Below are 26,147 nucleotides of genomic sequence, written 5' to 3'. Positions count from 1 at the left end.
TTCCCAGCTTCTCATAAAAGTCTCAAAAGGACAGTGGTACAACTTAAACACCAGAGACACATTTGTGCTCTAGTATGTTGCAAGATTTGCTTCAGCAAACACATTTGCAGTGAAAGGTAATGTTAGAAAACTGATGCAATAGTTAAATACACAAATTGATTTGCAGCCACTGTCATAATAAAATATGTGTGAAGGGTGAACAAACCAAATGTGGTGATTAAATGCTGTAACTAACATCACAAGCATTGTTACTTAATTGAAGTAAATGGGAAGACATTCCTGTTGTGAATTTACCACAGAAACTATTGTTGAAGAGACATCAATAACAGACCAGGAAAGTTCTTGGGAGGAGAGAGTTGTACTAGCACACTGTGCAGCCACCATAAATTAGAAAAAAACTAAAGCACATTCAGCAACATTGGGCCACAAATGCAATAAAACATGGTATAATATTTATTCATGATCTGTCTGAATGTCACAACCCTCTGCTGAGGCTCACCACTCACATGTACCAACACAGAAAACAAGTGCTGTTGTTCTAGATGTACCCACATAACATTCTAGCTTAGGGACCCTGTGATGTTAGGTAGAATCTTTCCAGACAGGCCTTGGTTTCCCAGATGCTTAACACTTGGTCTCTATAAATAAAGTAAGATTCAAGTTCATCTAACAAGAGGACAGTAGAATGGAAGATTTTGGTAATACAGCAATTTCTACATACCCGAGGGGTTTTGAGCAACCCCAAAACACAACCAAAACGAATGAAGCTCCTACTGAAGCTAGGAGCACTGTTAGACGCAAAAGCTATTATTATTATTTTTATTATTATGGTTTATGTTAGTGTGGGAAATCTTAGAAATAAAGCAATGGATAGGGCCAGAGAAACTTGGGCAATCAGGTGCCTTCACTACTGGGGCTAAAAATAAGCCACTTATCAAGATATGCTTCAAAATCTGCAGTATGCAAGATCTTCATATGGGCATCTTTACACGTGTGCACATGCTCAGGGTATATTTCCCCAAACATCTAAAAGATGCTGAAAATGTGGCAACATACATAGGGGTTCTTAGTTGAATTTATTTTGAAACTGCTCTGCATTAGTAGAGTTTAAACTCGAGGTCAAAGAAATGTTTCACTTGCCTGTGACTCAAAACGGAGCTCATACAAATGCTTTTTTACTAAATTGTGAAGACAATCAGCATCTCGCGAGAACAAAAAAAGTGATAATTTTTCTTTGCGTTGTTGTGTAAAAAGACTATTACCTGAAACTAGAAAGGCAAGAACTTCTGTAAGATGTAAAAGGGCTCATGGATGAGGTGGCAGTCAGAGAGGGGAAAGCTTTGACCCCCAGATATGCTACATAAATATGTAGGAATTAGTTACAAAGGATGCTACCTTCAGGATAACAGTCTTTAAATGATGTTCTGCTTGTTTCCTGAAAGACTTAAATTCAAAATGGACTTTGTGTACATGTTGTAAATATCATAAACAACTGTTCTCTGCAGTGCTTCTCTGTACATAAGAATACGTAACCCACACAAGGATCTGCAACAAGCACATTTCTTCTACGACCATTTAAAAACAATTGATTTTACATGTCTCTTATGCACTGTATGTCTCCTGATTATTCATGCCGTTTGCTTTTGCTTCTGTGCTTTTGAGTTGTGGCTGACAAAGGTCCCTGGAGCAGTCCATCTACCTAGTTACTAAATAGTAAATAAATAACTTTAGTACTGGGATCATAGCTCTCAACTGTCCAGATTTTCAGATTATCCAGAGTTTTGCTACATATTTTTGACTGGTTCCTTTAAAAAATTGTGTTTTTCTGGAAAATCATTAAGGACTGAAGTCACTAAACAATGATGGATGTTGGAGTTTCAGACTCTTCAGAAAATGCATGTTAATGCAAAACCTGTTATTTTATCAACTTTCTAAATTTATAGGAACAGTATTTAAAAATTGTACCACCTTTATTGTTAGCTTTGTCCAGATTTCTTGCACTAAGAAGATAAGATGTATGACTGGTATAGGAAGACAGAGAATGCTACACGACAGAGCTGACAGTGTCATAGTTAACCGTAATGATTACCGAGCTAAGGTGATGGGGGAAAAAATTCAGAAGGGATGGCCGCAGCTAGGTATACAACAAAGACAACGATGACAATACTGTATCTGCCCAGCAAGTTTAGGTTTTAGCTTACTTAGCAGATAGTACAGCTAAGACAATTGCTCACTAGAGTTTATCTAGATTTATGAAAATATAAGAGATCAAATAATGATCTAACACTGAGCTGTCCCAAGAATGCTCAATGGATTTCTACTGAGCTTTTTGTACAATGCACACATTTGTATCTTAAAATCTATGGATATTTCTTGGTGTAGTTACTGATACTGGTAAAGTTAAAGTTATTGCTGCTGTTGCTAGGTATTTTTTCATGCAAGCTAGGTTTTAAAATTAACTGCAAAAAAAAAGTCAGATTAAATTTCACAAAACCTTTTTGACAGATATTAGAAATACTGTGCTAGTAACTGCCATGGAAATCTTAGTCTGGAATGAGACAGAAACATGCTTTATTAAGAAATGGCCATTGACCTTAAGAACATCATTCCTGTGCCACACCATCTGAACTACCAGTTTCATGGCTTTTTCCAAGATCTCAGAAACAGCTTTCCTTCTTATTTGCTGCTTACCATGGTGATCGGAACAATGAAACATGGAGTAACTGCATAAAATGCAGAATCAGACACCTGCCAAGTTGCACAAGTAAAAAACACATGACCCCAGCACTTAAATATCCATTGTACCAAACTGGTATTCTACAAGCTTTTGGATCAGTAGTCCATGTGTTTTTTTACATCCTAACTTGCACTCTTGAATCAGGTTGCAAGGAGTTAACAATGGCACCTGAAATATAAGGCTTAGCATATAAGAAGGAACGGTCACTATGCTGAATCTAGACTGTGAAGTAGGCAATATCTAAAACGTCTCAGCCCTGGAAAGATTCAGCTTCCCAAATAGGTGGCCCAATAGTTCAGCTGGTCAAGCACAAGGAAAATAAACTGGAGGCCTGAGTTTAATTCCCAGTTCAGGACATTTTGTAAATTTATACTTCTGTCATAATTTCCCTACCATCAATTTCCTTCTCCTCTTTATTTCAGTCTCATGCAAAATTGTCATTCAAAACTGCATCACAGGACCAATACTGTATCTGAAACAACCACCTTAATCTGTCAAACCCTGATACAATTACTCTCACAAAATGACAATAGTACAAATTGCAGCAAGCTTGGCTTGAAATTTTTATCAGCTGGGATAGAGACCCTACTGACAAAATCTATATTCCCTTTGTTATTTAATGAATTTTACAACTACAAAACAAATTAGTGGTCAACTCCATCAGTTATGGTCTGACTCTTGGTCGTTTACCAGTGTTAACATATTATCCATAGCGTTTTGCAAAACATCACTTTCAGAAATATTGAAGGTCATTCCTGTACATCTCTGTACTGTTTTTCAGCTAGGCAAGCTTTACTCTCTAGTACTGAAGCATACAGCTCAAGTCTCTGCAGAAAGCCTTTAATACTTTCTGGGACTCATGGAGTTTTCTAAGTCTGATGTCATGCAGGCATTGTTGGAATAATTCCAGTAGCATCATGGACATCTGTAATGCTGCACCGTCCAACTGGCCAAACCTAGATAAGGCTTGCTTTGAAAATATTGATAAATATGGAGATGATTGACCTAGACAATGATATAATGCACAACCAGTGTAAATGGCACAGAATAGACCACAACCACATCTCCAATAAATTCTCTTTATTCCCGGTCATTGCAGAGGATAAAAACCATGAGAAACACACTAACGTCAACACGACTGATACGTTTTCATCCTGAAACTTCATCAGATGCAAACAAAAACAGTTACAACCCATTACACTTATATGCCCTTCACTGAAATTCCACCAATAAGAGAAGAGAGCTGATTAAAATCCAATTAATAAAATATAATCTTTTTATCTTAGACAAAAGTGTTTGTTTGTGTCTTTCGGCTTTTCCTGGTTAAGGGTCGCCACAGCAGAACTCCGGTCCGCTAATGATTGGCAGTTGATTTTTACGTGCCGGCTTGCCAGGCCTGATGCACAACCTTCAACGAAGGTACGCCCATTCACGCATGTCTCCATGCAGAAGATGCTCTAGCTGAGAATCAAACCGGACAGCGTCTTACTGTGAGGCGACAATGCTACCACAGCACCACCACCACCGTGGGTCAAGTGTGACACCTTACATACACAGATTAACATTTAAAACATTTTTATAAAAAAACGCTTTTATAAGAAATACATTTTTTAAAAAACACATTTGTTGACAACAAACCCTAATAAAAAAATTGAATCATGGCTAAATAAATAAAAATAGCCCATATAAGGACAAACCATGTTCACAAAACACATATACAATAATTTGTTCACTCCAGCTTCTACAGTCTTGCAGCTCTCAATTTCAAGACTGGTGCCAGGGAAATATCATTGAGACCAGGGGGGCTTATTAGCTTCCAGCTTCCCTGGAATAAAGGGGATTTATTGGAGCTGCGGTTGTGGTCTATTCTGTGCCGTTTACACTGGTTCTGAGTTTTACTTCGGCTTTGCTTCCACTTTTGCTGGTTTAATGATCTAATGCAGTCACTCACTCATACACACACAAACACATACACACATATAAACCAACTAGATTGTTACTTCGGTTTGTGACACACAAATATATCAAGGGACCACAGCAGAAAGATGCTGTTAGACCTACAGTGCTGACAGCACAGGTTCAGAACTATCCAAGCACTGCCTGCCTCATCCAAATCTCTCATTTCACATACAGATTACCCAGAAGTCTGTCCAATCTGTCAAATAAAGAATGGCTGTCTCCAAGCATACATAATTCCATTTAGTGCAGCTCTAATATGCACATCATTCAAAAAAATTACATAAACTACACAAAGCCTTGTTCACTACAAACTTAGGCAATTAGTGTGATCCATTAAAGTTTACTAAAAATATTAAAAAAATAAAAAATGACAAATGGAGGACATGGGGGTCTGTTTTGTACGATACATAAAATATCTTGTGCTTAGGAAACTCTGTTCATGCTCTCCACATTCCCTAAATCTTCAATACAGCAAGATATTTCATGTATCTCACACACACACACACACACACACACACACACACACACACACACACATTAACGAATGTTAGAATAATTGCAAATCTAAGCATCTCTTGTGAACATGGATCACAGATGCACTAGTGACCTACTCTGGTGATAGTGAATTGAACCCAGATCCCTCATTTTCTACCAAGTCTTCTTACTTTTAACTAACTCGATAGACACGTGTTCCCCACTGCAGTCAGGTAAAGGGCATCCAAAAAACTGCTCAGCGAAACAGAACTAATTTTACAAATGAATATGAGCAATTACAGGTCATCACTGCATTCTATCACCTTTGTAATGCTATGTGAAATGGTATCACTGCTTTTCTCCAAACTCCCAGGAAGACTTAGATTATTTATTGTTATTTGTCAGAAAACTCGTGTGGCACACATCAATATCTGTCAAAATTCAGCTAATATAAGTCCACATGGGGGTCCTTGCTGAATGTCTCATCAGGAATGTGGCAGAGCTGCTTACAACAACTACACACCACTCACCTGCTGTCACAGAAAATAACCTCCCAGCACCCCTACTTACTGGTCATGAGCTGTACACAAACCTAATTATTACAACAGGAGACCTTAACATCGGTTTGCTTTGATGAGAAGTTAGATACCTCTCATGTACAGATTTTCAGAGAATGTTCTGATTTTGAGGGGGGGGGGTCTGTTCCTCAAAATTTGTGGTTTTCTGACAAATCACTGAAGACTGAAGTCACTAAATGACATATATTTGAGCTTCAGACTTCATATCATTCAGAAAATGCATGCTAATGCAAATCCCGTTTTCTAGCAACTAAGTTTATAAGAAAAATTTAAAATCTGTGGCTACATTTGGGCCTTTGTCCCGCCATTATTTTAAACTTTGGATTTCTTACACTGAGGTTGAGAGCTATGGTTAGGTACTCTTGACCTGGTTATGACCATTGAACCTGAATTACACCACAAATGAAAGTTTTCTTGCCATGGATCTCACTAGCACCAATGAGGATGCATTTATATTTCCTGCCATGGATCTCACAAGCTCCAGTGAGGATACGTTTGTATTTTCTGCCATGGATCTCACAAGCACCAGTGAGGATACGTTTATGATATTACAGTGAAGCTAAACCTGCACCCCCATTTCTTAGCACCTATTTTGCTGCTACACAGACCATCAATATCCTCAGTAGTGCAGAGGTCAGTGTACCACAAATTAGGACAACAATTTGTCTCCTCCTAGTGGTGAATTCTTGCAATTTGACAGCCCCTCAGCTTTTCAAAACAGAGAGCAATATATGCAACTGTCTATAAAAGATGTTATTTGTATATGCATGCTCTGCATTTTTCTCAAAGCATCAGAAACAAATAAGCAAAAAATCTATTCCCATATTTTGTCCTTGGTGTTCATCCAGAAACATACTACATTCTTGCAAAATTAAAAAATGTATAATAAATCCACTCCTCAGATCATAGTGTGATAAATGAAGTATGTGTGGGTCAGATATTACATACGTGTTCAATTGTGTACTGTTGAGCTAAGGAATGCTTTCTGTGACTGGCATTCATCACAAAACATCTTCCTTACCTCTACAGTAAAATATAGGACAATCATTTAACAGCAGAGCCCCCTCCCCAACATATTCCACATATGTAACCAAGGGCTTGGGTAATATAAGAAAAATAATTGTACTGTACAGAATATACACAGGTTGAACCACAAGTGGCAAAGCCACGAAGGAGATACACATATATACAGAGCCCAACATAAACGACAGTTACAGTATGTAATGCCAGGGCAGGTTCTACTTTATTTTTTCAATGCATGCCACAAAGCACATTTCACCAAATAGTACACTTCACATGTGATAAAAGATGAAAATGAACAGCAGCAAATGTAATACATTTAAATTAACATTTCTGAAAAACAATAATATCCTTCTGCAACCCCCATACCCCCTTTTATTCATATTCCAATTCTGAGATCATCGTATCTTGCAGTTAAGCGACTTCTTTACATTACTTCCTGCAAGGTAATAAAGCCTCAGAGATAAAATGTAAATTAAAAAGGAGTGTGAAATAAATCTCCCCTTCCCCATACCAGAGGTACATGATGGTTCCCTTGTAAAATACAAATTACATTTCTGGAGAAGTTTAAGTAAATGTTTCAGATGCTTTTGAATTTGGAACTTTATGCCCATGTGTTTTGGTAAGCATGAACTGAGACAGACAAGAAGTAAACTAGAATCAGTCTAAGTACAGATATTCCTTTTATCTTAAAAATAATAATCATTTGCTTTTCTGTGGGGATTTTAAGTGTTGAAAGATGTAATTTTTTTTAAATAAAACAGGTTTACACATTATGATTTGCTTTCTTGTTTTCATTATATATATAAAAAAATGAAATTGGCATCGTAAGCTAAACATCCCCCATTTTGCATCTAGTTGGGTGGAAGGTGAACATTGTCTGCACATTATATTATCCTAACGTTTGCTTTAATTTTAAAGTTTGCAGACTTACTTGCTTGAAATTTAGCATAACAGTTGTTTAATGTTTTTATTTTGTATAATAGACATTACAGAATAGTGTGTTCCCTACGGTGAAACCCCAAAAATAAATAAGGGCTACAATAAAAGAAAGAAAATCACTGTATGTCAAAATAAATCAAACTCTCAAGATACCAACAATTATCTTGTGTAGCCTGATAACATATCAGGCTGTGTAGTGCGTACTAGTTGGTCTGAAGCATGGACCGGTCGATCCCTAAAGAAGCTATTCGAGTTTAGCCTCAAAATAGGCTTTGTGATGCACAAATGAAAGTCTGCAACAGTCATTCCCTTGCACAAAAGTGGGGCTTCAACAGACCTGGATAATTAAAAACCAACAACTCTCGCTTAAAGATAATAGAAAGGATTATTATAGCATTAACAAATATTGATATAGTTAACCTACAGACTCTTGACCCAACCCAGTTCAGATTCAAAAGGTCAGGTTCTGCATGTTGTTCTGTCACAAGTCCAATGGTATCATATACACCTACTCAAGGAATCTCTATTTCTTTTGCAAAATACAAAGAATATCTAGGAGGGATAGGTTTATCTCACAGGGAATACCTCTTCTATGGAACAGACTTCCACTCCAAGTCCTTCTCTTACTCTATTCAAATGTAATTTGTATGAATGAATAAGTTACAGCAAACACACTCCTGGTTTAGCACCCTTGTTCTTCATGGATAGGGGAGACATGTAAATGTCCCAAAATATCATTATTCATGTTGAATAACCTGGTACTTAAATTTTCAAATTACTTAACATTTGTCAAAAAAAAAAAAAAAAAAAAACTCTGCATTGCCAATTTACAAATACATGAAATTGAAAGCAGCTAGTATGTAGTAGATAGTGTGCTAAACACATACTGATTATAGTACAATTGCATTTGTTTTTTGTAGTTTTATATTTTTTTGGAATTATCGGAATTTTAGTACAATAAGTACCACTGCTCTAACTGAAAATATTTAAATGTAGCCTTAAAAAGTGTGATGCTGTCAAGAATAGAAATTGCAACAACACTCACAGCATGAAGATAAAAATTATTTGCCATCATGGGCCCTGGATCCAACAAATATAGGTATATCTATTATATGATTTTATTATTTAATTTACTTAAATTGTTTTGTGTGTGTGTGTGTGTGTGTGTGTGTGTGTGTGTGTGTGTGTGTGTGTGTGTGTGTGTTACATGGTTATTCCATGCACATATATCACTTTAGACCTCTTTTTTTATTAAAAGACAGAAGGAAAATCAAAGTAAAACATTGCTCACTTTTTTCCAGGGGGCAAGCTTCCTTCTACCTCCATCATACTAATGCTAAGATGTCCACATCCCCATTGTTACAGGATCTCACAATAATAGAGTTCTTTTCAATTAAAGATGGGGAAATCAATGAAAAAAATTCATTTCAACAAGTATTCATTCCATATACACACACACATATCCATTCCATACAAGCGAGTACACACACACACACACACACACACACACACACACACACACACACACACACACACACACACACACACACACACACACACACACACACACACACACACACACACACAGCAGTTGGGTCAAACTATTCACTCTCATAAAATAAGAAAATAGCTTAAAAAGTGAAATCCCAGCAGAATTAAACCACTTTTTTCAACACAACTCAAATATACTTTAGTAAGTACAACTGCATCCCTTAAAGTGTCCCCAGTGCAGCAAACCAAGCTGCCTCTCCCTCCCCGCAGGAGGAGCGAGCAGGTGTCATTCGCTCACTCCCATCCTCTGTTTGTTCCCTCCTGCATCCATACCACTAGCCAAACACAAGTCACCTGGGGCACATTTAGGGCTTTACCCTTTGGCACCATGGGACTGGGTGCCTTTGTCTCCAGTTCTTGAGCAAAGGTGTTGAGAGATGTGTGTAGAAGTAACCTCTATACTATATGGGTAACAACTGCCATGCAGTATGAGGTAGAATTAATCTCAGTCATTCACAGTTATGACAAACTACTGACATGCATGTAAGGTAGACAATTTCAGTATTAAAGGTTTTAAACACAGACTTATGTTTCATAAGCCTGCATCTAAAAGTAATACATAAATCTACCTACAATTTCAGGCTAAAAAACTTGAATAGACTGACAAATGTAGAAAGTGGTCTCCTTTCATAATGGAAGAAGCCTCTCAAGCTCATACAAAGCTATTAGTATGTCATGTGTACATTTATACAATTAGCTTCTTGCCAACAATGCACAAAATACAATATACATGTGTCTACTTCAAATATAACCATAGGAAGTACAAAACAAAAAACATTTTCTGAAGACTGAACAATTAAATGAAACTGAAGTCTAGCATATGTGGAATAAACAGGAGACGCACAGTTACAACCATGGGTGAAAATCATTGCATTGTCCACAGATAAAGATGGCAAGGGAAGCTTATTACTGAAGCAGTACCTCAATCCTCATCTCTTATTTTAAGCTTGATAAAACAACTTTAACATTTGTACAAAATGTCCATTTATTGAAATGGTTTTAAAAGAAGCAGTACGGAAAGTTATGTATTTTGAAAAGACTTTATGGTTTTCTACCATCAAGTTTTAACCTTTCCATTTTCTTTGTTGCACTTTATATGCAAAAACTATTGCACAGAGTGCACAGAAGAGTAACTCTTTGGCACTTGTTTATTTTGTTCATCTGTGACATTATCTGTAATAGGACTTCACCGGTAATAACACCACATGCTAATGACCTTAGAAGCTGCTGAATGCCTGTTTCTTGGCATGGAAATCTTTTGTAACACTGAGCACGAAGCACTGCTGTTCTAAAAGTAGTAAAACAAAAGTGCTTTTGTTACATGTTATACCAGCAAATATCAGACAGAAATCTGAATTAAACAAGAAATGCACCAGCGGTGGTAAATAATTTGTTGCATCTGTTAGTTTTGACTGGTTTATTTGTAGTATAAAATAATAACACTCATTTTAGCACCTCTGTGGCCCTTTAAGGAGTTTTTGTTAGTACTTATGCCGCTGACTTTAGTGCCGTTTCCTGTTTATTAAACACTGACATCCTGTTTGGCTGGGCTACGGAAAGCTATACATAAAACCATACATCTCTAAGCAGCTTGCTTCTTAGAAGCAACTCCCAGTTCCAATAAACAGGACAAGAGCCTAAAACAAACACACGCGCACACATGCTTACACTTATACATGAAAACACTATCACTGGCCTGGGACACCTACCTGGTGGTGCCAGGGCATGGTACTTCCAGATCATTCCATAGTGCCATTCCACCACTTTGCCGCTCCTGTCTCCGTCGGTACAGGTTAGAGGATGCCAGCTCTTGAAGTTTCATGGCAGCCATTGTTCTAAGACACCACGCGCTAAGGACTGTGTGGAAAAATAACCCTAAAAATAGATTAAATGTTGTAGTTTCAGAGCCTATGACTTGGGATCTAGGTTCATAGTGAGTCACTTTTCCTGCTGGGCCTCCCTCAATGCACTATTCATATAGTCCCTGCCTTCCAGGAAACAAATAGTTAAGCTGCTTTGAAGTGTTTTCTAACGTGAGCTACTGTTCAACACACTAAAACTCAAAGCAGTGGATTCTTCTTTGATTATGCAGTGCATGTAGTCTCAGAAAAGCTTCTGTGGTTCTAGAAGTAAGCAATTGCAAATGGTGGTCTTTCTCTGCACAGGACATCTTCATGCAAGTCAGCACAGCATTAACCACAGTACAGGATACTACTGCATGTGTTTTATAGTCCCTATAAAATATAGGTTGCAATGTCCCAAGGAATGCTAGCAGTGTATCATACACTTAACAGGGATCCACAAAAACAGCTGCAGCTAGTAGTCTGAGGCATTTCAGTCTACTCCAGAATACAGCCAAATGTGCCAGAACACCTTGAAAGCAAATTAGGTCTTTGGCTGTCAAGAATAAACTAGCTTCTGCTTGGCAGTTACAGCTTCATTTTATGTAAAGTGAAAAACTCTATATTCCATGCTGAGATTTTATAAACTCCATAGATTCCCTGTATACTGCAAAATGACTTTTGGGAATGTGAGTGCCTTATACTATTAATTAAGCTGACTTCCTGCTGTCCTTCAGCAAACGGATTCTAAATGTTGTCCGAGAAGATGCTCACCCTCTCTGCTGCTTGCATTCTTTCTTTCTTCATATACCAAACACACAGCAGCTTTGCTAAGATGTCAGACTTGTGCTGGGGGCTTTACACACGCTGCGCACTCAAGGGGGACTCTCATATTACAGTGAGAAAAGATACAGCAACAGGATCAATAACTTATGAATTAAAATCCAGTTACATACAGGAACATTACATTCCAAGGGATGAATCTCCAGTTCTATTAAGAACTTCCTGTAAGATGGTATTCACAAATTAAACCAACCAGGACCATGTATTACAGATGCCATCAGAGTGAAATCATTATTTGGGGGAGTTTAGAAAGTATTAAAAATACTAAGTGGTCTTTTTTATTGAATTTCATTTCAAAACATTTATCCTCACATAGGTTTGATTTTTTTGAAAGGTTAAAGCAATATTAGAGTGCACCATGCTCTTATAAAAGTTAAAGGATTCTTGAACATTCTATTGTATGAATATTCAGCTTCTTTCCAAATATTAACTTGAAAAATGCAGAGAACATTCTGTCAAAATTTCGGTGGCATGCAGATCCTTCACTAAAGTAACAAATCATGGCATGGCTGAGTGACCTTTCTCCCTGTGATTGTTGCTGCTAGGTCAAATTTTTACCATGGATATTTGGATCTCGTAGAACAGGATTCTGCAGCTGCTCAGTGTCTGTGCTTAGCTCACATGTGGCACTGGATATTTAACAGAAATGAGACTGCAGTTAAACACCAATGTCCTCCAGCCCTCTAACTACTGAGGTATTTACAAGTATTCAGGGATTCTGTGGCTGTCTTGGTCATTTGTGGCAGTGATTGCTAATTTCCTGTATGCCAGCTCCAGCCTTTTGCAAACACTTATAAAATTAAGCAAATACTGACAACTTCACTTTCCACTAAAGGATCCCATATTCATCATGTCTCTCATTGTTAAGGTTCTTTATGAATATGACACTCTGTGAAGATTCAAATAATTGCTCAGCGACTAAGACTTCAGAGAAATGTGTATAATTTATTCTATCCACATTTGTACTGCAACATTTTATGCATCTTTCAGATGTCACTTCACTGTCATTATTCAATCAGAAAACAGGACGTACTAAATTAAAAATCTTATGCACATCTTATGCACATTACTGGCGCTTATTATTCTAGCATGTTTGTGTATCCAGGACACCTTGTTTAGAGTGACAATCATTCTTCCTTTCTCCAGTCCCATCACTTATTATGTCCGTTCATTTCATGTTTAAAACTTTTCCTTCATTGAACAAAAAGCATTCTGCAAGAAGATGCACATGTAAACCATTCTTTTTGTGAAAATATATGTATTCATATGCAGATTAATAATACTCACATTACAGTCTGCACAACATTCTAAATGTTCAGGTTCTAATCCTTTGGAAATATGTAATCCTTGCTTTATGCATTCTCATAAAGTAAATACCTTGCCACAGTAATGCTCTTTTGTGCTCCTCATTGTTTTTAGAGGTTATAATGAACCCTGATCACCACAGCTCAGTCTCTCACACACACACACACACACACACACACACACACACACACACACACACACACACACACACACACACACACACACACAGTAATAGGTTTATATTGTACAGAGAGAAAAGCTGTACAGTTTTTACATATACAAAATGAATGATATTCATTTTCCATACATAAAAATGGTGACATCTTTCACTGTGAATCAGATATGTATGTACAGTTTTTACACATACAAAATACATTCATTTTTCATACATAAATTAAAAAATTGTGAAATTTTACATTATAGGTTCACAGGCTAACTGCCCTTGTGAGCCATTTTAAGCCTAGACAATTTCCCTTTTAGTGCTTGAAATAACCTATACTATTTGGTTATAAATTGGCCATACCCATCCCATGGTCGATAACTACATATTACCCCGAATGATAATAACTGGGATCATACCACAGATACTTTAAGGGAACCCATGCATGAGAAAGCATTTAGGAGCTGCATATGTCCATTAGCAGTACAGAGGCAGTCCTGGGGTAAATTTTCTGTTTCCCATCCATAAGTTGTGTTTAAATACAAACAGGCATGAAATCTGTTTTATGTGGATGGGGAGTTCATTTCACAGCAGCAGTATCCTCTGTGAGATATAACTGTCCTTCCAAACCATTCTGCTGATGTTGCAGAAGAGGTTTAGATCCCTAGACTGAGTATTTCTGATGCATTTGACTTGCTGATGTGCAGTAAATCCATCAGTGATGGATCAGAGGATGCCTTGTATGCCAGCCACAGGTCACCTCTTAACAGTTTCTAGGATACAGAGTATAGTGACAGGGCTTTGAGTTGGTCCATATAGGACAAGTTTAAGCACTGTATCCTTTTAGTAAGGTATCTCTGTGGGTGTTCCAGTTTTTGCATGTGTCTGGACAGATACATTCCTAAAGGGGCATTATATTCAATGACTGGCCTAATGAGGACTGAATAAAGGGGGGGGGGCAATGACATCCCTAAATCTAGATGCAATCCCTTTTTTTATAAGCTGTGGAATATAGAAGGGCTTTCTTACAGCAACAAGACGCATGTTGGTCAAAAGTTAGGTCACTGTACACACAAGTTCCCAAATTCCAAACAAATGGGTCAACTCATAGGGGTGTATTTTCAATGTTGTAGTTTCCTGGAGTAGATTACTTCCCAAAGGGCACAATAATGCATTATTTTGGCATTTAATTTCAATCTATGATTTTGGACTCTAGTTATTTATTTGATACACACCTTCCTGCAGCATGGCAAAGTCATTTCAGGATTCAGTGACTGCTTCTAGCTGGCATATTTTTGGCTTTTGATAGTGCAGACTTGGTCTTGTGTGGCAGCTGAAGGCGAGCCAGTTTCAGGTATATCGTGAGGGACAGATGGAGGGGAGAAAGGGATCAAGTTTCATATTGTGAATCAGATATGCATATACATTAAGACTGCATGTATAGTTTGGGATAGTTAGTTAGTGTCTTTCGGCTTTTCCCAGTTAGGGGTCGCCACAGCGGAGTTCCGCTCATGATTGGTAGTTGATTTTTACGTGCTGAGTTACCAGCCCTGACGCACAACCTTCAACGAAGGTACGCCCATTCACGCATACCTCCACTCAGAAGACGCTCTAGCTGAGAATCGAACTGGACAGCGTCATACTGTGAGGCGACAATGTTACCGCAGCACCACCACGGGTATATCATGTATAGTTTGGGATAAACAGCTGAAATGTCAAACACTGTATGCAAAGAAATTGAACATGTACAGTTACCTGAAACAGATATAGGCTTAGAGATGTTAAAAATTGTTAGGATGTTATGTCGTTTAACTATTGTAAAATAGGAGTTTTTCATAGTAAAGTAAGTAGGTTAGAGTTTTTAGAAGCAGTTGTAGTTTTGGAAGCTAGTTTGTTTTATAAAGAATATTAGTAGGCAGTGGAACATGAGGCAGAAGATACAGAGGTAGAGATATTAGAGGAGATAGGGATGGAGGGAAAAGATGGATGTGTAGGAGTTAGAATAAAGGCTAGCTATATCCGAGGGGGAAAAGTGTTTATGAGTACTCTTTATATACCATCCTGGAGCAGTGCAGGAGCACAGCCAGTTGACTAAGTGCTTTTTCAGTGGTGCTTTAAATACCTTTAGTGGTCCGTTTGTCTTAGTTCTTAAGGGATATGGTTCAGGATTTTTGTAACACAAGAGTAAAGCGAGTCACTGGCAGAATTTTATTTTGTGAAATAGTAGTGTTCTGTCGCTGGATCCGTGGATTGTGGTAGTGCTACAAGGTTACACTGTACCTTGTAGAAATGGACATTTTTCACGGGAGTATATTAGTTTGTGGGTTATAGTGGGTTGTGAGTAGCTAAGGTAGTGAGGAAGTTTATTTATTTATTTATTTTATTTTACATTTGTTGACCGGGCTAGTCTAGCTGGATATATGTCCATTTTCAGTAGAGGCCATGGGAGAAAAGCTCCACATAGAAGACATACACAAGCAGAACATTAAACATTAATTACAAGAATCTTGTTAGACAATAACATGTATTCCATGGTAACAATTTTTTTTCCCCCACTATGAGAAGAGAGAAAAGGATTTAGAAGTATGTGGTAGACACCCAAAGCAAAGTAATGAAAAAGAACAAGAGAACAAGCTACATTAGGAGTGGCATTGGAAGAATTAGCTGAAGGGTAGGAACTTGTTGAAAGGACAGTAAGATGGCCGGTTCTGTTGTTCCTAGTTACAATAAGTCAGCTTAAACAGTTGTGGCCTTAAAGTTGAAGAAAAAGAGATGTAAAAAAGATGTTGGACAAGACTAACAGTGAGAGATACTCTAGTCAGGGTTAGTACAGGGACAGCTCAAGCCAGTTAAGATCCTTTAGGGGTATGCAATGTTGAGTCTTTAGAGGGGTACTTGCAGCAACTTTGGCAATTCTATTATGAGCCATTTATATTTTGATTTTTAGCACATCTCCCAGTAAGATATAGGTACTACTCTAATATCAATTGGGCCTCCTTTACAGTTCAGGTAAAAAAACTGTTAAACCACCTTGGCCTCCATTCAAAACTTTATGTACTACCAGTACATCACATGGTCCTATACGGAAATGCACACATTACCATTAGAGTCCAAGGTATACATTACTACTAAAAGCCACAGTGTTCCTGTCACACATACAGTACCATTACATCAGATGCCCTACAGCAGTAGAGTCCAATGTATACACTAACACTAAAAGACACAGTCCTATTGTAACACATATATAGTGCCATTACAACAGATGCCCTGCACCACAGCTGTGCCAGAAGTCTCTTCATCTTGTGCACATGGTACATCACAGATGTATGACTGAGATCTTCTGTATACGCTACAAAGAATCAAATGGTTACATACCTCACTATCTTTCTTTTACTTCTATATGGAAAAGTCAAGAATTAGATGTAAATAGCAAGTAATTAAAATAGTATCCTTAAACTGTCAAGCTAATTATTATAGACAAGGGAAGTATATGGTTAAACACTACACATAGAACTGAAACAGAACAAAGCAGAGCCATTAACTGAAAATTTAGAAGCAGTATGTGTGCAAAGTTCAAGATCTCCTGCACTCATGATTTAGACTTCACGCCCAATGCTTCTGCAACTTAAGTGGGCCACATTCATTATTTGACAAAAAAAAACACCACAGATCTACATGAAGTGATATTTGGGCTCTTCCTTGAAGCTGTACAACCTCAATTAAAGTGAATATGAGGAGAAGCTCCACTTTGGGGGTTAAGGGTCACTGGCCCCACCCTGCAAAAAAATGTAAAAAAAAAAAAAAAAAAGACTACTGTTCGCATATATTTGTTGATTTGTTTCGAGTTGTGTTAACCTTTTTTATGTCGCATTGGGCATATTAACAATCATTTCTGATATTTCACATTTATAAGTTAATGTGGTGTGATTTTGGGAAACTACTTCCATATTGCTGAGAACATAAAAAAGCTTTATGTCACTAACTAGTTTTGGAAGATCAGAATCACAATAAATTAAGTTGAATATATTTTTGCAATAAATAAGACAGCAAAATGACAGCAAAACATCCTAAAGTAAGAGGTTAAATAAAGTCATAGTGGTTGAACAGCAGTCATCTTCAGATGGACCTTAAAGGCAATGTAGTTTTGCTTCATTTTCAGGCACCTTGCTATACTGAGTGCACAGCAGTTTTCAGGACAGAGATGGTTATTCTTCATGGAAAGTATAGCTATGTGTAACAATTCTTACCATGACACTAACTCTCTTTACCTACTTTAAGTGTTTACTGCCAGTCAGAAGTGTCATCAGATGTGTCTCAGACCCTAAGACCACCAGTGCTGTCCTCACACCAGAAGTCCCTTGAACCTTTGCTTGATTAGGTAAAGTCAGCATTGTTAGGGTCTTTCTTCAGTTCTTTTAATCCCACAGGGTCCTCACAGGGACCTGTGATTGCAGTAGACTATTCCTTTAAAATAACTGAATAAAAGCATAATAACAAAATCTTAAGTGCCCTGTAGTACAATAATACAAAGAAGTAAATCATGCATACTTTTATGGAGGCACTGATGCTGTAGCTTACCTTTCCTCAACTATCTGTTGAGGCAAGCATTTTTACCCTAACTGCACTGTTTGCTTAAGGAAGTGTACCTGTCACATTCAAGTATAAAATTTACGTAGCTCCCCAAGCAGCGTTACTATGGACTGTTACATGATACCCTATGGTACAGCAGTGTGAAATTCTGTTCTACCGTAGAAATGTGATTCTAACTTGCATTTTGTGGAGATGCATACAGTAGACTTTGTAAAAGTTTGCTGCTGATGTAACTACTACCATAGGAATAAGATCTCAAAGAGGTTTGCTGTATTTGTCATAGCAAAAGACAATACGGTGGGCCATCAATTAAAAACAAGCAGCTTGTTTTTTTGACTGGCAGGCCTTCTAACCTTTTTTTCTGAAAACTACAAATAATTGCTCAGTCCTCTAGAAGTCATCATTCCTTCTTGTGTAATAAGTTGGCTGTTAACATCTTTTATTTGTTTGCAAAGAAGGTGCATTAAATGTAAAGGCTTGGCAAACACAGCAATTGTAGATGTTGGGTTCTTCACCAAGACAGGCAAGACTAGAGCCTATCCTGAGGTGGGACTTTTATTTCACCAGAGGCTGAATAAGGCACCCAGCAAGTGAAAATAAGGTACAAAAATTACCAACATTATATAGTTATCAGAATTAAATCAAGCAAAGATAATGACGGTATAAAGGTGATATGCCGTCTGTTGTTTCTAGTCTTTCTTACCTGAGGATAGAGTAGGAGTCCTATAGGTCACCTATAAGCCCATATATCCAAAACGTCTACCCTTCTTGTGAAACCTGAGCAGTAAAGTAGCAAAAGGGGAATGCAATGGTTAGGCTTAAACATGAATTCAGTAAGAAGGGGAAAGGGATACCCTCCTTCCCCCCAGTAAAAAGTAAAGAAGGGGATCTCCTAAATGCAGCAGGATACCACACCTGAACATCTACAATTATGTTAATAACAACACTGTAGCATGTTCTTTTCAATGCTGCAGTCAATGCATTAGTGAAGATTCCTATGTCTGAAGCGAACCCTGCCTTAGTTCTGGAAATCCTGTCTAATCTGTAGAATTTGGAAAACGTATGTACTAAGGATCAGGTGGCTATTTCCAAAATATCCTGAGCACTAACCCTTTTCAGAAAGGCAACAGTAGCAGCAGACCCCCTTGTAAATCTGAGTTTCATGGAATTTGTGGCAGGAAAGGATACAATGAGCTAATTTAAGACAGTCTGTTTAGAAACAGGCAAAACTTTTAAGTTTCAGCAAAGTCCAGAAACACTTGGTCAGACTTTCCAAGTCTTTGGTCCTCTTCTCATAGTATCAGTGTTATCAGTGAGTATAATGTAGGCTGTAGTCTCTCCCTTACAATCAGGGTTTGGAAAATGGCAAGCAACTAAACAGCCTGAATGAGGGCCACTTCTGTTACGACTTTGGGCATAAAGAAGATGCTAGTGTACAGGGCTACCCTGCCCCTATTTAAGATAAAAAAGGGCTGTTTGCACATTAATGCTCATAATTCAGATACTCTTCTGGCTGAGGCGATAGCAACACAAAAATTTCAAGGAGGTCAAAGTGCTGCCTCAAAGGGTGGCTAGGTCAGTTCTTCCAGCATAAAGAGGAGATCTCAAGCTCAAACTGTTTGCCTAGGAGCAAAAGACAAAAATCTCTGAAACTGATAAAGGAACCAAATAACGTGATAAGTTGAGCAAAACTGAGTAAAAACACACTGGTTCCATGGCTGAATAAGTATAAGAAAATAATTTATGCTAAGAAAAAACAAGTGAGCGCTTTCACAGATATCAACCGCTTCATCAGACTAGAATGAGAAATACCATAACAAACTTACTTTTATACATTCAAATGAGCCAATCAACTTGGCTAATGACTTAAATACATATTTAACCTCTAAAATGCTGGATCACAGTAAAAAACTAGTTCATAGTAAGTGATATTAACATATTAAAATAGTAAAAGCATAAATAAGAATGATACTAAAATCTCTGACATATAAGCTACAGATTGTTGCCAAAAAATATATATGTATATGTGTGTGTATATACACATATATATATAATATATAGTATATGTTGCTAGAAGTGTCCCATTAGTAAAACAATTGATACAAATACTATTAAACATAGCAATGACAGTAATAAAAACATTCATTAATAAAATTAAAAGTCAATGTTTAAGAGTTCTAGCCTTGAGAAACGGCTTTAGAGAAACTTTATTATTCAGGCCTGGGGGGTTGTCTGCCTGAAACCTTATAATCCATTTCTGTTCATTAGATTCAGTTCTATTAACCAAATCACCTCCTCTCATAGTGCTGTGCATGATTTCTAACACCAAAAACTTAAAGCTATGCCTTGGTCCTTCTTTAGCTATGTGCATAGCTAAAGCACTGGTTTCCTTGCTCCAATATCCTACCCTTAAATATTCCACCATCCCCCATTCTGGAATTATAGCTAAACTCACTAAACTAGGTATAAATCCCTACATCACAAGATGCATTGCCAACTGGCTCACTGACAGAACCCACACTGTAAAAGTTTCAGACTCTAAATCTGACTTCAAACCAGTGACAGGTGGAGTTTCACAAGGTTCAGCCCTGGGACCTCTCCTGTTTCCTATCTACTTCTCTAAAGTACAGGCTAACAGAGAAGGCCTCTGGCTAATGAAGTTCGCAGATAACTGCAAACTAGGAGCTATAGTCGAGTCCCCAAATTATGTGGGCATCCTACAGAAGGGCCTCAGTGAGACAGATGCCTGGTGTCAGAGCCATGGCCTCAAGCTCAATGCCAAAAAGTGCATTGTTATCCCCTTTGGTAAAAACTCTGTACCCATGAACTACCACATAAACGGCAGTCTACTTAATGCCGAATGTGTGATAAGAGACCTTGGAACCCAGGTGGATAGTAGTCTCTCCTTTGATAATCACATCGCCACAGTAGTCAGGAAATCCTTCTATGTGGCACACCTCATCACAAAAGGGTTCTCATCCACGAAAAAAAAACAAAGAGGTCATTGTTCCCCTTTATTCGGCACTCAGACCCATTAGAGTACAATGCCCCTTTTGGAATGTACCTCACAAGACATCTGCAGCAGCTGGAAAGGCCACATAATTACCTCACAAAGAGGATTACTGGCCTCAAACAGATGCCCTACACTGACCATCTCAGGAAACTTCAGCTTTACTCTGTAGCATATCGCCTACTCCGAGGAGATCTCTACCTAACATATAAAGCTTTGTTAAACCCAGAGCTGTTGGACATGCTACACCTAAAGAAATCCCAATCGCTCCGAGCTACACGCTGTAAGGACCTAAACTTGTCACCACAATAAACAGGACATGCTGGAGGGATAGTTTCTTGTCCCATAGACTCCCTATACTCTGGAACAAGCTACCCATTTATGTCAAGCAAAGTTCCTAATTAGCACTCAAGAAAAATCTTGATGTGTGGATGGGAAATAGGAAATACACCCCGGGGATCACTTCTGTGGCTCTGCTCAACAGGGGCACAGGGAATTAACTTTCTTGGGTGGCGTAAGCCAGGGAACCTTGTTGGCTAGGCTTACTTAGGCCCTTGGGCTGATAACCTAGTACCTACCTATGAACATGCATCATCTACAGATGAATGTTTAAAAAAAAAAGCAGACAGACAAAGTGGCCATTGATCTGACAGACTGAACTTTTGGTTTGCATGGAACACTCATTACTGGATGTATAATAAAAGGAAATACAGGATGACAGACACCTGGACAGTGTTACCTTTAGGATCTTTTGGCCAATCTTGTGGGGTGCAAAGAAAAGCAATTCATCATCTTTTCTCAAACCTTTGGTCCTTTGCAAGTAAAACTTCATGTCTGTTAGCATCCAAGCAATGTAAAATGTATTCTCCCCTGTTTGAGTACTAAGGAAAAAAACAAGCAAATTTATCAAGTAGTTAATGCTCATTTCTGAAGCTACCTTTGGCATAAAGGATGGATTTGTACATTGAGAAAATCTGTTCTTATAGAATACTTGCTTGTAATGTAAAAATTCCTCTAGCTGAAGTAATGGCAACTAGAAATAGCAATTTCCAAGTAAGGAAATTTAGGTCAACTGTATGGGCAGGTTGAAAAGGAAAGCTACGATGTTTTGGAAGAACAAAGTTGAGATCACCTGGAGGAACAGGTTCCTTCATACAAGATCTGAGAAAAAAGAAGCTTCTCAAAAAGCCTTGCAAACTTTCAGAGTCACAAAGGAGGAATTCTTGACACTTTAGTCAGAGTTTGAGATGACTGCCAAATGATACAGTACAGTAGGGAAATTAGAACCTGCATTGACGTGGTTGGACAGGAAAGAAAGTATGGAGGAAATTGCAGCAATGAATGCATCCAATTCCTGTTGAGTAGCACAAAGGGAAAACTTCTATCTTTGTAAATCTTTCTTGTGGACGGTTTTCTGAGAAGTGGTAAGAATGTGGACTATAAGAGTAGGAGGAGTTGCTGGTCATCAGTGGTGGAGAATCCATAAGCTAACTTGAGGAGGTGGTCCAGATGAGATTTACCAGCTTGGTGGGACAGAAGATCTGGATGAACAGTTTTGATGTGGGGCCAGTGCAGAGGGAACCATACTTATGAAGGCCAAAAAGGGGGCAGAATGCAAGAATCACTGTGCGTTTCATATTTTAGGTTTCTACAGAAAGTTCATCATCATGGGGAGATGTAGAAAGACAGAAGTTCTGATAGCCACTGGTGGTCTAGAGTAACCCTTCATGTCTGTCCCTGTGGAGGGATAAGGGGAAAGTTGTTGCTGTACTTTGTGTTGGGCAGGCTTCACCCAGTGATAGAATAATATGTGTTACATAATAGCTAAGAGATTACTCGGGAGACATCAGGATGAACCTGCTGAACTTGCACAAAGTAGATGGTCCAACAAGTGATGTGCATTGTGATAAGAAAACATTGTAACAATGTCACTCACTCCCAAACTCTCATGGCCTCCTGAAGGAGGGGAAAGACCTGGCTCCTTCCTGGTTGTTAATTTGGCTCCTTCCTGGTTGTTAATTTGGCTCTTTCCTGGTTGTTAATCACACTGCTCCCATAGAGCACATATAGATAACCAACACCTGCTATTGCTGAAGGTATGACTTTGCAGTGTTCACAGACATTTTATTTATTTTTAACCATCATTTTTTGACTGGGAAAGTCAGACTAGACAGAACCTATTTCAGCGCAGGCCCGGGGAGAAACGTTCAAAATGCATGTCTTTAGATTGTGGGAGGAAACCTGAGTACCCAGAGGAAACCCACGCGAATGCAGGAAAAACATGCAAAGAAGGCTCCCCAGCTGAGAATCAAACCAGTGAACATCTTGCTGCGAGGTGACAACATTAACCTCTGTACCAGTGCACCACAGACATTCCCAATGGCAAGCACAGTTGGAGTACGCATTCCCTTGCCTTTATCAAAAACTTCCTGGTTGTAAAGACTAGGAGTCAAGCATCTAGATATGGGCATATCCAGATTCTCCTTTATCTCGTATGATATCTAACCACTATGATGTACTTCACTGCATACCTGGAGGGCTGTGAAGAACCAAGCTACAGAGCTCTGAACTGGTAATGATCGATTCCTACATGGAAGTGAAGGACCTTCCTAAATTTGGCAATTTTTATTAGTCGATCAGAGACCTCCAGGATGCTTGACTACATCTAACCCCATTTCCTCAGGGCAGGAAAGAATGGCTTATACCATGACTATCTGGAACTTGGTTTTCTTCAAATAGTGGTTTAGGCTGCCAAATCCAAGACAGACCCGAGGATAGTACAGTTGTGCAAGAGTTTACTAGAACAGTAGATGTCCTACTGATAATCGTTACAGTATTCTCGACATAGGGGTTGTCACCACTGATGTCCAGTTGCGGTACCAAAGCTTTAACTTCCTGAGGTCAAACATCTGATGCTTGTTCTCAGCTCATAAGTACAGAGATATACAGATGGACATACAAGGGTGGATTCACAGACCATCTCCAAACTAACAGCCTGAAGACCACTGAGAGAGTGGACACATGTCAGCTAGGTGGGCTGCAGTTCAAATAGGTAAAAAAAACTCCCCCACTCCCATACAACACAGCAAAGGTTAAAGCAAAGGGGAAGAAGAAGAAAAGAAATGTTAAAGTAAGGTTGAGAAGAGCAGAAGGAGGGTGGGATGGAATACCACAACAGTGATCAGTAGGACATCTATTGTTATGGTAATTCCTCACACAATTGTAAGAATCCTGATGAAAATCACTGTTGCAGTATTTCTGACATTTGGGTGATTCCCAGAGCTGAAGGAGGTAGGAAAGGTGGTTGGCTACAGAGTAGAAGAGTTGTCCAGTAGCCTGGACAGGACTGACCTAGCAGAGGCTGCCCTGGACCCGAAGAAAGCATCACATTTGTAGTCTCTGGTACAGGTGTGTACAGAGAATCAAGTGGCAGCTTCCAAGATAGATCTGGCATCTACTCCATTGTGAAAAGCCTCTGAAGAAGCCACTATTAGTGAAATGAGCTTTCGGGCAGGAAGGCAAGGTCTTACCAAAGTGCAAGTAGCAGAAAGAGATAGTCAGATATATAAGTTGCAATGGTTTGTTTTGAGACTGACTGGCCCAGCTTAAGGCTCATAAAAGAGATTAGATGGGTAGTTATTCTCAAAATATACAAACAGCTGGTCAGTCTTTCTGAAGGATTTAGTTTTGTCTAGATAAAATTTGAGTTGCCTATGAATGTTCACAAAATGTAAGATTATTTCCTCCCTCTTTTGGGGGTTGGGAAAGAAAGAAAGTGGGCAGGTGAATGGCCTGATTGAGGGACAGCTCATTCACTGCCTTAGGCATGAAGGATGGATTAGCCCCGACAGTCACCCTGTCCTTGTGAAAAAAATAAGAAAAGGTGGAATGGCCATGAGAGCTTGTAACTCGAACTCTCCTAGCAGAGGTGACAGCCAAGAGAAGAGGATAATTTTCCAAGTACAGAATTATAGAAAAGCAGAATATGCCCATTTAAAAGGAAGCAACACAAGCTTTTATAGCACAAAACCGAAACCCCAAGGGGGAGAGGAGGGTTTTCTTGGTGGGTTATGATCTAGGAATCTCCTGAGGAAAAGTTTGACTGCCAGTCTAGCCATAATTGCTGGAGGGTTAAGAGGGAGGCAAGCATTGATGGCAAACAGGTGAGCTACTATAGAATAGGCCAAACCTTATTGTACTTCAGCAGGGACCTATGATAGGAGCAGGTCCAAAGTATGTTTGTGGCATCAATAGGAAAACCTTTTCCATTTAGCTGTGCAAGATTTTCTACTAGTAGGTCTTTTTGTAGTACATGAACAACCTTTTCAGAGAAGAGGTATCTGAGGAATTAAACTACCATCCATAGGGTCAGTCTGAAAGTTGGAAGATTTGGGGTGGAGCAACAATCATTTTGCTGTGTGAGCAGGTCTGGTTGTAGAGGTATTTTCCTGTAATTTCTATTGGTCAGGTGAAATAGCAGGGTAAACATATGCTGCCTCATCAAAAATGACGCCAGTAAAAGGAGTTTGGGTGCATGCATTTGTGCCTTCAGAAGATTTCTGAAAGAAAAGGCAGTGGAGAAAAAGCACTGAGGAACTTCCTTGCCCACTGGAAGGAAAAGGCATCTGTCCTCCAGGCTGTTGGGACAAGAGTCACCATTGCAGAACTGGGGAAACTGATGGTTGGTTGGGAACCCAAAGAGGTCTGTCTGAGGAGTATTCCACTGAAGGGCTATTGTCCGGAAAATCTGTCTAACATCCATTTGTGGAAGTCCTCCAAGGAGTGGCTTAGAGTGGTCTGCCAGCACATTGTCCTGAGAAGGAATGTGGCAGGGAGTGTGATGTCCATCTGACTGGGCAAGTTCCATGCCTCCTGTGCTAACCTGCACAACTGGTAAGACCTGATGCCTCCCTGTTTATGTACTGTACCACATGACTGTGGTGTTATCTGTTTACACTAGGAGAGGCCAGTGTTTCCAATGTTGGGAGAAGGTCTGAAAAGTTTGTAAAAGAGCCCTCATTTCCTTCAGACTGATATGTTCCTTCAGAAATAGAGGTTGCCATCTCACCAGCACTCAGTGTGATCCTGTCCATGCACTCCAATGCCTCATCCAAGGTATCTGTGTGAACTTGAACAG

At 38.8% G+C, this 26,147-nt stretch overlaps 1 protein-coding gene across 2 annotated transcripts in view; it reads right to left on the bottom strand.

Annotated features, from left to right (window-relative positions):
• The window catches only part of LIMS2 (LIM zinc finger domain containing 2), a 668,134-nt gene that overhangs the window by 537,221 nt on the left and 104,766 nt on the right, over positions 1 to 26,147 (bottom strand). The window lies entirely within an intron of this gene.

The sequence above is a fragment of the Protopterus annectens genome, chromosome 4.part1 (assembly GCF_019279795.1).
Source record: "Protopterus annectens isolate FY-2018-M chromosome 4.part1, PAN1.0, whole genome shotgun sequence".
In the NCBI taxonomy this organism is placed as follows: domain Eukaryota; kingdom Metazoa; phylum Chordata; order Ceratodontiformes; family Protopteridae; genus Protopterus; species Protopterus annectens.
Note: the sequence above shows the minus strand (reverse complement) of the source record. Positions and strands in the feature narration are given on the sequence as shown.